The sequence below is a fragment of the Mchenga conophoros genome, linkage group LG3 (assembly GCF_057382185.1).
Source record: "Mchenga conophoros isolate Kocher_MC1m ecotype Shallow Benthic linkage group LG3, M_conophoros_male_GT1.1, whole genome shotgun sequence".
Classification (NCBI taxonomy): Eukaryota; Metazoa; Chordata; class Actinopteri; order Cichliformes; family Cichlidae; genus Mchenga; species Mchenga conophoros.
In genome coordinates this window covers 3,872,346-3,884,039 of record NC_140528.1, presented here as the reverse complement: position 1 = coordinate 3,884,039, position 11,694 = coordinate 3,872,346, and the positions used below count along the sequence as shown (strand labels likewise).

The window sequence follows — 11,694 nt, the reverse complement described above, 5'->3', positions numbered from 1 at the left end:
GATGTAGCACAGCAGCCGTCTCTTGATTAACACATGGAGGGCTCGGGATCTGATGGTGTCGTCTCCCTAATTTGCCCACTCAGTAAATCTCACTCATGGCCAAGAAATTGAAATAAACCTTGTTTCCCTGCTGGATAGTGATCCACTGTAACTCTGCTCCTCCTTCCTGTTTAGGATTTCTGTGGCTGAAGTAAAATTCCCTCCATCCATCACTTATCCCAGCTAACCCAAAGTGAAATAAAGTTTTGCTCGTCTTAAAAAAGCATTACAATAATGGGCATTACCAATGCAAACTGAATGATACAGAAGATGAAAGAAGAGACTTTGATCAGTTAATAAAGCTCATGGTCTGGATTCATTGTGGCTGCTACACAGATACTTCTGGGTCACTTCTCTCAGTTAGGAACCTTCCTCACCAAACTGACTGTTGGACCACACCCCTGGTTTCATGAGAAATTGTTTCAGCCATGATTTCTCTTCCTGTATTTCAGAGTAAAGACTGAAGTGTCAAATGGAAGCATGTTTAAAAAACAATGTGAGAGAGACGTTGAGGTCCTTAGAAGTTACCCTGGGTTTTTCTGTCACCCTGCTAGATGTTACACACCTTGTTATTGGACTGATTTCTACTGCTGGACTACTCCTGCGGAGAGCATTGAGCTGTTATTGAGCTGCACATACGTTACGACCTGCTTAAGTTCGAGGTCACAGCGTCTGTAGAGCAGCTGGAACATAATGAAGTCTACAAGGTTAAAGTTTTCTCTTCAGTTATTGTTCTTTCTGCTGCTTGGTTTGATGGATCTGAGAGCTTTTGTTTTTATTATTGTTATTATAATTATCATGAATATTTTACTCTCTCGAAGCTTTAAAATAGTGTTTGTGTTTGAAAAAATTGATTTAAGAATTGAACAGAAACATCTGTCCTTCTGAAAATCGCCCAAAGGCACGGAGACAAAGTCAAAGGATGCAACCTGTAACTTTCTCTTCCTTCATGTCAGGACCATCATCCATGATTTATATAAAATGCATATAGCAACAGTAGCACTTTAGTTTGGACTTTATGATTTCTGTAACTGGAAAATATTATTTTGTTTAAAGACAGAAGTGACCGCATAGTTGCAACATCAAAGGGAAATATTAATTAATTAGCATCAAGTATATTTGTTGCTTAAGCGTTTGCACTATAACTTAAGTAGGATTATAACTTTTAAGGAAGGAAAGATTTCAGATATTTAGTTCACTGCTTCAGTTATTTTATATGAAATTAAAACATTTACGTTGGTCAAATATGATGCTCTAAATCAAATAAAAGTTTGAAAATAAATGATGTATTTTTAAATGCTGCAACAAATGTTCACAAAAAGTAACTATAATTAAAACCAGTTAAACAAAATCAAATGTTTGAATCATGCTTAACCAAATGCCAGGCTGGAGAGCTGAACCTAAAGTATACGTAGAAAGATTTCAACATCTGAGCAGTTTTTAATGTTTTTATCACATATAAATGTCACAGCAGTGGGTCCTGGCCCAATGCTTTGTGTTTTTGGTTTTCTTTGACTCTTGTTTTTCTTGGTTTTTGTTCTTCTTATTTATCAGGCTCTCAGTAATCTTAGTTCTCCCTCCCTCAGTGTTCATTTCAGCCTGTGTTTAGTTTCTGTTCCCGTGTCCCACGTTTCATCGTTTCATGTCGAGTCAGCCCTGTCTCTCTGTTTCCTGTGTCTCCCCAGTCAGCCCCGCCTCCCTCGGGCACTCATGTGTGATACAGAGTAATAAACCTGACTACATTTGCTGCACTCTCTTTATTACCTGTTACTTTAAAATTCATACACTAATTATGTCTGCCCATCTCTCTAATGTGAAGGTCAAAGGTCAACATCCCAGTGACATAAGAATAATCCCAAAGGGGCAAAGGCAGCGGTTAATTTAGCACATTTAGCATTAAGGGTACAGCAAGGATATACTTTTACTTATTGTGGCAGGGGTGTGGTCTCTGGCCTGCTGCAGTGGAGGCTGCTGGCGGGACGTTGGACGGCACAGGTGAGGGTGATGGAGCTCATGACTCTCCCCTTTATAGTGACGGAGGAGACTGGCGTGGGGGAAGCGTGTAGTGGAGGAAGCCGAGGAGAGAGCTGGTTTCTGGCTACAAAGACGGCGTCAAACCAGAAAAGATTGCTTGTGGTCAAATGTCAAAGGAGCTTGCAAAGAAAAGCGTCTGGACTTCTTTAAGTTGCTTGAAGACGTTTCACCTCTCATCCGAGAAGCTTCTTCAGTTCTAAGGTCAAATGGTGGAGAGTCCCAGATATAAACCTAGTGGGAGTGACCCCCCACAGAGGGACAAAAGGACCCCCTGATGATCCTCTAATCGCCTGAGCCAAGGTGTGAAACTGGGTGTGGGTCCCAATCAGCCAGAGTTTCGGGTGTGTTCATTGTGAAACCTGGCCCCACCTTATCATGCGAATTCCTGAGATCAGATGGCCCAGGATGTGAGTGGGCGTTAAGGCGTCTGGGGAGGATCTCAAAACTGGATTATAGATGGCAGAGAGTTGATGTCGTAAACCCCGCCTCTGTTCAAAGATGGTCGCTCACAGTGGACATAGATGCTTCTTTCACTCCTCTTTCAAACCATCTGTCCTCTCTGTCCAAAATGTGAACATTGGCATCCTCGAAGGAGTGTCCTTTATCCTTAAGATGCAGATGGACTGCTGAGTCTTGTCCTGTGGAGGTGGCTCTTCTGTGTTGTGCCATGCGCTTGTGAAGTGGCTGTTTGGTCTCTCCAATGTAGAGGTCTGGGCATTCCTCGCTGCACTGTACAGCATACACCACATTGTTAAGTCTGTGTTTTGGCGTTTTATCTTTCGGGTGAACCAGTTTTTGTCTGAGCGTGTTGCTGGGTCTGAAATACACCGGGATGTCATGCTTGGAGAAAACTCTCCTGAGTTTTTCTGATACACCGGCTACATAGGGGATGACAATGTTGTTGCGTCTGTCCTTCTTATCCTCCCTCGCTGGTGTCTGATCTTCTTTTCTGTGCCTCTTTGCTGACAGTAGAGCTGGGCGATATGAGATTTTTTCATATCACGACATGTTTTTTTCATTTCAGGCGATAACGATATCTATCACGATATAAGCCAAATAACTATATTTGTAAGATTTAAATGTGCCGTTGCTCACAAGTAAAATGTGAAATAATCAGCAGCTTGTTTTTATTTAAATATTTATTTCCCATAATAAGTTCAACAGGGTAGATGTACTTAAGGAACATGAGACTTTTTCAGATAAATAAAGCCAAATATTGCAAACTACACAAAAGGCAGCCGCTAAAGCATTTAAGTTTCAAAATAGAACAAACAAAACAGACTAAATTGTCGATTCCACTTAGAAACAAAATATTAATTCTAAAAATAAATCTTAGTTTGTTTTACAGAAGAACAGACAAAACTGACTAACTTTTGTCAATATCAAATAAACTGAGAACTAAAAGGAAATTCTCAATCTCTCCTTGTTGTATAGCTGAGCTTTTCAAACAGTTTTAACAGTTACTTTAGTCTGACAAAAGCCGAATGACGAATTAGCGCTTCCAGTCAGAGACTGAGGCTACGTCCACACGTACACGGGTATTTTTGAAAACGGAGATTTTCCGTTTACGTTTTAAAAAATAATCCCGTCCACACATAAAGGCAGAAATGAAGGAAAACGCTGCTATGAACATGCCAAAGCAGCAGGTGGCGCTAGATTCCTAACCGTGCAGAAATGTACAGTGTGACGCATGCACCAGTTTATTGTATTTCCAGACTTGCTTTCGGCACATTTACAGTGCACGCTACTCTGTTTTTGTCAGACTTGAAATAGCCGAAATACCTTCACACTACGGAACTTCTGTGGCTCTTCCGTTCGACAATCTCTCCGGCATTGGAACCATCATCTGGTTTTTCTTCGGTCACGCTCGGTTGAATTTTCTAGTCGGCACACTCATTTCCTCCATTACCCGCTGGCTGCTTCCCAAACAAACACACGTGCGGCTTGGCACTTGTGCTGTACGTAACAAGTCACGTGACGTGACGCTGCGGCTGTGATTGGTTCGGCTCTGCGCTACTTAATTTGGATTGGCTGACCTTTTTTTTTTTTTTTTTTTTAAGAGGACAAGAGCGGCGAGGTCTATCGCGATAGCTTAATTTGTCTATCGAGTAAAAGTTATATCGCGATACATATCGTTATCGTTCTATCGCCCAGCTCTAGCTGACAGAGGCTCCTTTGACTACGATGACCTGGATGACTGAGAACCTTCACAGACACTTGTGGTCAAATAATGTGTTGTGCAGCACGCAGGACAGACAGCGCACAATGTGCTTTGAAGTAGCAGCCAAGAAAGGTGTAATTTAAGTCTACGAGCAGTGAACACCCGTGTGCACACCTGTGTGGATCAGCGCGCTTGTATTCAAATGGTTTCCACATGTAATGGTCTGCAAGAGGATGTAGCGAGCCATAGCCCCGTCCCCCAGGGCATGAAACAGGCATGGAGGAGATCCAGGCCCCAGAGTGCGAGAGCCCAAGGAGGACAACCGGAGGGGCATCTGTGCCACCCTCATGGGAAGGGCTGAGGATCCCCAGACGAGGCGTCACCCAGTAGCCACCGAGCAGAAGCTAGAGGGGGCTTCACCAGCGTGCCCAACGGCTCCGCCGGCAGCCGGCTGTGCCAGAGTGAACCGAGCCGCAGGCCCAGAGGCCGGAGGCCCGAGGGCCCCCCACACCCCGGAGGAGGCCTGACCGAGCAACAGGCGCCAGGCCCCGCCAGGTAGCCACCGGGAGTGAGCCGGTACATACCTGAGCGCCCAGCCCCGGACACCAAGAACCACCAATGCACCGACCCCTGAGGGCATCAGTCACCAACAGGGAGTGTGGTGAGGGGAGATAGGCCTTGGAGGGCCTGGGAGTTCCCAGAGAGGTGGAGTCTAAGACCCGACCTGACATATAGACACAGACAAACAGGCACACACAGACACAAACATGCGTTCCCACCCTCATGCACACATATACAAACACTCAGCACTCACCCAACGTAAGGACTGACATAAATGGACATGTACACACAATCACACTCCCCAAACATACTCTATACCCCGGGTCCAGGTACCCTCGCCCCCAGAGGGGGAAGCAGAACCCAGACCCAAGAGATGTTACCCTTCCCCCCGGGGTGGAGGCAAGCAGACCGTCCCAGGCTCCGCAGCAGCAGGGAGGCCAATCGGACAGCCAACATCTCCTCCCAGCCCCCCCGCCCCGATGGCTAGCAGAGAACGGGGGTGTGTGAAGACCCCATACCTCCCTCCTCCCGCTCATGTGTAGTGTTGCTGCGTGTTGCTCTAAAGTGCATTTAAAACTAAAAAATGGTGCTGCTGCCAGAGAGCAGCAGGTGTTAGCATGGCCCCTCCCGAGAACCCTCAATGTCTACATGGATTTAAAATTGAGAGGTGGGCACCAGCGCCAGAGGTAGGTTTGAGTACACAGACCGTCCACTGGACGCCGTTAACGTGCCCACCCTCAAGGCCCTATATATATGTGTGTGTTATGAGAGTGTAAGTAATGTGGATGTCTAAGTTGTGAGATAAAATTGAGGCACAGGTGGCCAGAAGGGGACGGGGGGGGATGTCTCACCTGCACTCCTGTGACACACCCGCACCCCAAGGCCCTACCTGTATGGGTGAGTGTGGTGGAGCGGGAAGAGGGAGGTAGCCGGGGATGGGGAGGAAAAGGAGGGAGGGGAGGATGCCCCTCCCTAGGGCCAGCTCCCCCGCTGACCCCAGTAGGCACCCCCGTCCTCTGGTACCCACCAAGGCAAGGGAGCCCAGGTCCATCCAGACCGGGGCCTACGGTAGCACTGCCAAGCCCCACAGGACCCGGGGCAGCCCACCCTACCCACCGCAGAGGAAACTGTACCCACCCCAAAATGAACATATTTCAAGTAAACAGCTGGACTGATCAGGTCCAAACACAGAGTGATAAACTTGTCAAACAGCTGTCATATCTTTATATAGAAGCTCTTTATAAATGCTGCTCACTGCAGTCTGTTTACTAATAATGTCAAAGTGTTAGAAACACAGAAACATCAGAATGGTCTTTGTTCACAGAAACCTGTCTGGGATCCTTTGTTGTTCTTTTGATGCAGAGTTACATTATAAATATAAAGAGTTATTTCAGAGTCTCATCAGTTTTCCTGCATGTCTTTATTTAACACATCAGCAGGGCTGAAGCTCTCATGTTAAACACACACTGATCTATGGACACGTTCATGTGTTTCTAACAGAACCAGGCTGTTATCAGCCTGCACTAACATTATGTCACACACACTGAATGTAACAGTGACAGTTTACATCATCACACAATCAGCTGTGATTGTTTCACTGTCATCAAACGAGTCAACAGGAAGTAGAATCAATAGAAACCAATCATTTACTGACAGCATGTCTGATGGAAATAAGTGCAGATTATGTATGAAGTCTAACTGCACACAGTAACTGTGTTACAATAAGGACTTAACAGCGCCCTCTGCTGGAGTGTTTCACACTGAGAGCAGCTTTCCTCTGAATTCAGTGAGGTTATGACTGAAATTATTGGTGTAGTCGGTTTTATAAAGACCAGACCAGTAACAACAAGAGTGTCTCTGCTGTCTGTGAGGAGATGTAGCCGAACATCAAGCTGTGCTGTTTCACAGTGAAGCCAGGCGGCTGTCACCAGGAAAAGTCTTGTCCTGAGTTTTTGAGCTCAGAGAGCAGATCAGATGTTTTTGGAGCAGGAGCACAAGTATGAAGTCGCAGAGTTAGTGATGAGAGCTTCCTGGCAAAACTGGCCTACCTGAGTGACATATTTGGAAATGAAGTAAATCTACAGCTTCAAGGGAAAGATAAAAACCTCCCTCAGGTCACAAGATCAGCTCTGTCACTGGAAAGCTTGCAGTGTGGGGCAGGAGACTCGATGAAGGAGACACAGATTCATTGGAGAACCTGCATGAATTTGTTGACACTACTGACGATGATGCCGCCTCAGTGACTCCATATATCAAGCAGCATATTTCATCACTGATGGGATACTTTTAAAAGGACTTCCATGAAAACAGTTCCCAGCATGACCAGCTCCAACTGGTTTCAGCTTTGCAGAGCAGAACCAGTTCATTGACGTCTGACTCCACACTGAGACTGCAGTTCACATCACAGACACTGAGTGGATTCTGGCTGAGTGTAGAGAAGCAGTATCCACTCTGAGGGCAGCAGGCTCTGGGCGTTCTTCTTCCTTTAGTCTCATCTTTGTGAGGCTTCTCTGCTGCTGCTGCAGACCAAGTCCAGGTCCCAGCTAAACACTGAGCAGGAGCTGAGAGCTGCAGGATCCTGCTTCAAAGCTGCTTTGAAAAGCTGTGCACTGCAAAACGTGCTCGTCGGAGCCATTAATGCTGACTTTGTTATTTTGATCAAAGAAAGAAATCAGCACAAACTGTTTGATTCGTTTTTGTTTTGTAGGTTAAAGTGTTTCATATATTGTGCTCCTGAGTTAATGTTGCTGATCAGTTTGAATTCATTTTGATTGTTTATGGAGTTTATTTCATTTTATGTTTCAGTATCAAACGGTTCAAATGTTTATAGTTTTAGTAAGGATTTCTTTTTTATTGAAGGTAAATTGTTGCACTTTACATTGTTTCCATCTAAAAGTGTTACATTGTTTCTCTTCCAAACTAAAAAGTGTTTCTGCTGCAGCTTCCTTTCACTCTTTATCATTTTCCAGTCAGTGAAAGTCTTTTTGTGTCCTCCTAAAGTCCACCGTGCTCACAGTGAACACTCGTATGCTGTTGTGCTGTCACAGACTGTTATCAGCCGTGTAGCCGCTCATACCTCATTTATTCTTCTTGTTCTACCGTCAGACCCAGGCGCACAGCTTTGGTTGAAGTTCTTATGTTTGTTTCATAACAGCTCTTCCGATTTCCACTCTTTATAACTTTATAAGTATTTTTGACAAAGCCATCTTCTTTTACTCATCCACTCAGCAAGCGCAAGCGCCCAAGACAGTAACCTATCAACTCACATACCCACATAGCTTGTTCTTCTTTGTCGTTTTATTGGCAGTTGGTGGTGCATTACCGCCAACAGCTGGCTGGGAGAGTGGACCAGCATGATGCTAACCTGCATAGCTGCGTGTCGCGGCAGTTCAAAAGTCCGCCACGGCAGCCTGCAGGAAGAAACTATCCAACTACACAGTAAATGAGAAACTGCTTTGTGATCCGGACAAAATCCTCTTGGGGTCTGGATTTGGACCGGAGTCCAGGAGTTGGGGACCCCTGTTATAGTACCATATCACCCTATTAGAGAACTTTGCTCTCACACTGCAGGCCTACTTGTTGTTCCTAGAGTATTTAACCCTTGGATGCACAACCTACCAATACCTACACTCTTCCACGAGTGGGGTCAAAAATGACCCCAAATAGAAACAATGCATTTTGCTATAAACTCTGTTGTTATTCTTCAAAATCTTTAAAACGAAGAGTTGTAATATTTTCATATTTGAGGTATTTCTCATAAAACATGATTGTGACATGAGGCCCTTTGCATTTTTATTTATTTTTTCATTAATTTTCAGTTTTTGTATCACTTTTGTATGCTTGCTCGGCCTATACTGCAGAAGCTGGGTCTTCCCTCTGAAAGGCACAAGTTGTTCATCCACTGTAACACAATCACTGTGGATGAATTTCTGCCTGCAGTTGACCAGGAACAGGTCCCATATGTAGCAGAAAGCTGCCATGTGGTTTGTTTTCAGTTGGTAGGCTCTGGTCCTCTTGTCCTCAAAGTGCAAGAAAGGGCGAAATCTTTAAATCTTTGAATTGACATAGTGGCCTTGTACAATGGGTTATGCAGAGAACTCCCAAAAAACACACCGACTGGTACATCCCAGTTCTTCTCACTTCCTGCAAGAATGGTCAATCAAATGAAGGCCAGGAGCTTATGTTTGATTACATTTTTCCACTCTTTCCCCTGTCTGTGGCTACTCTTTGTGCCTCCATGTTTGTGTATGACAGCACCTCTTCTATTAAATTATCAGACATGAACATCTTCCATGCATTTACTGGGGAGAAAGTACTAAACCCAGGTGCAAGCCCTGGCCGACTAATTCAGAATATTGTGGCTAGAGCAGTAAGAGGGGCTCATTCTGTTAGACTCAATATTTATTTCCTCTTCAGAGGACTCCTCTGTATCTGACTGGCCTTGTTCAGTGGGGGGGGGGGGGGGGGGGGGGGGGGGCAATAGTCTGGCTCCTCTATATCTTAGATGTGAGATTCTGAGTCAATGCCTCCAATGGGCTCTTCATCCCATCCGTCCTGGATCATTTGTAGGGCCACAGGGATCCTAGCTGGCCTCATAGCAGCCGTGTTACTTTATATAACAAAAGCGGAGCACAGCAAACACCGGAGCCCAAGAAAACAGCCCAAACACAGGGCAGTTCAGGGGGCCGACTATGCGGACAGCAACGGCGAAGGAGACGACGGAGCAGTTCAGGGGCCGGCCGCACGGAAGGCAGCGGCGGTTCTTAAGTGTCAGGCATACTGGCCGAGGCTCGGTGGGCGCAGGACCAGACGTGGATGAAGGCTCGGAGGAGGCTGGACCAGACAAGGCTGACGAAGCCAAAGCAGAAGCTGGACCAGGCGACGCTGAAGCTGATGACGCTGGTGGAGCAACGGGCCCCTCGGACCCTCCAGCGGAGACAGGAGGCTGAACGGGCCCCTCGGACCCTCCAGCGGAGACGAGGAGGTGCTGGCTGGGCTCACTGGAACCCCCAGCGGACGAGGTAGATGGCGGCACGGGAGCCACGGAGTGCTGGATGAGCTCATCCGAGCTTCCAGCAGGAGCTGATGTAGAGCCAGAGAGAATTGGGACCCCGGGCTCAACGTTAAGCTGGCTAGAAAACTGCACTGCTATGGGGAACTGGGCCAAAGGTTCAGGTGCGAGCTGAGCTGCTGGACACACGGGGACCTGAGCTGCTGGACACACGGGGACCTGAGCTGCTAATGGTGGAGAAGTAAATGACTGCACAGGGACTGAACTGATGTCTGTAGTAACGGTGGTGGTGAGAGTGGAGTAGGTGGTGGAGTTAATGACTTCACAGGGGAATGAACTAGAGGTAGTGACGGTTGTGGTGCTGGTGGTTGAGTGGATGACTGTGCTAAGGGAGGCTGCACTGGGGACACTGGAGACACTGGAGACTGCACTGGGGACTGCAGTGACGGTTGTGGTGGAGGTGTAACGGGTGGAGGAGCAGCTGAATTGGCTGCGGGTTGGATGGCTAATGGCTCAGCTACAGAGTGTCTTAATGGCAGGGCTATAGGTTGAATGATTGACTGAGTAGCAGCCTGAATGGCTGAGTGTAGTGATGGTTGTGGCGGAAGAGAAACAGGTGGTAGTGTGGAAGATGGAGCTAAGGGTGACTGAGCGGCAGACCGAACTGATGACTGAAGCGATGGTAGAGGTGAAAATGGAGCTTGTGGTGGAGTTAATGGCTGTGCTAGCGGGGACACAGGAGACGCAGCTTGTAGCTGGGCAGCTAAGAGAGCTTCAGGAGGCTGGGCAGCTGATAAACTGTTCACATTACCATCCGTAGCACAAAACACAACCCCTGAACGAATAGTCCCACGGTTCGACACAGAAAAAGAGTCCTTACTCACCACAGCCGGCGATGTACAAGTCCGAACGTCCGGCTGTGGGGTGGCGCGCTGGCGGCGTGATCGTCGTTTCTTCCTCGCAGACGGCGCCGAAGGGCCGGGCAAAACCACATCCGGCCGGTGTGGCTGACGTGGCTGCTCCAGGGTGGCTGTTGTCTGTTGCTGCTGGGCCAAGTCTGATTTTTTCCGAGCCTCCCGGGCTTCATTCACATTGGCCAATAAGTCCACACATCCTCTGACCTGGCGGAGATGGGAATTTCCTCCGAGGATTGCTTCGATAGCATTTATTCCCACAATCTTTGCCCGTGTATTTGAAGTGTGGGTTATCCACTCGACTAGGCGTTGGACACGTATCAGATCGCTCTCCCCGGGTAAGTCTGCTGGGTCCATGTTGTGGTCACGTCGTACTGTCATGAAACGCTGTGTGGCAGGCAGGGATTGGACCCAAACGCAAGCTCACGGGGACAGAACTTGAACTCAAAAGCACAGCTTTATTGCTGGAAAACAGAACACAAGCAATACAAAACTAAACTGGGAAATGCTAATTATAACACATACCAGAAGACACGGGGAGAATCACACACAGCAAGAGAGACGACGCGACACTGACTCAGAGAAACACAGGGTTTAAATACACTGGGGAGTAACGAGGGGAATGAGACACAGAAGGAGGGCACAGATGGGAACTCAAACATGCAGACACAGACTTACACAGAACAGAGGGGACACAGAGCAACATGAAGGGCAAGGGATCGAAACTAGAAACCATAGAATAACTTACACAAGTACAACAATACAAACATCACAAAGAACTAAAAACGCTGGGTCAGGAGACCCAGGACCGTGACAGGTGTTCCTCCACCGCAAAAGAAGCGTGTATTCTCTGAATTTCCGGGAATGCTCATATTTTGACAGCGAATGCACACCTGTGGACCACTTATGTGCAGCCCTGACTATAAATCATGTACGTTACTGTGCAAAAATTAATTCTTGATCCATCAGAAGAG

General features: G+C 46.9%; 1 protein-coding gene across 1 annotated transcript in view; it reads right to left on the bottom strand.

Annotated features, from left to right (window-relative positions):
• Positions 1-11,694, bottom strand: part of LOC146577017 (protein NLRC3-like) — a 543,118-nt gene that overhangs the window by 307,647 nt on the left and 223,777 nt on the right. The window lies entirely within an intron of this gene.